This window comes from Nannochloropsis gaditana (genome assembly GCF_000240725.1).
Source record: "Nannochloropsis gaditana CCMP526 unplaced genomic scaffold scaffold012, whole genome shotgun sequence".
Classification (NCBI taxonomy): Eukaryota; class Eustigmatophyceae; order Eustigmatales; family Monodopsidaceae; genus Microchloropsis; species Microchloropsis gaditana.
The window spans coordinates 5,542-5,891 of record NW_005803941.1 but is presented as its reverse complement, the minus strand read 5'-3'; positions in this window follow the sequence as shown (position 1 = coordinate 5,891).

Below are 350 nucleotides of genomic sequence, written 5' to 3'. Positions count from 1 at the left end.
ACGGATTGAAAAACGTAACGGTTCTTTGTATTGCCCACCGGCTCCATACGGTTATTTTTTACGACCGGGTGCTGGTAAGTCCTACTTCCCTCCCTCCCGCTCTCTTTCCTTCCCTCCTTCTCTCCCTCCTTTTCATCCAAGATCATCGGATGCTAATATTGCCTTGTTGCGATTGAATTACATTCTACTCTCTTTGATTAGCACCTTGATCGAATCCTCCGTGACTCGACTCCCTCCCTTCCTCCCTCCCTCTTTCCCTCCCTCCCTCTCTTCCTCCCTCTCTTCCTTCTGTCCCTCCTTTCTTCCTCCCTTCCTCCATCCTTCCTTCCCTCCCTCCCTCCCTCCCTCCC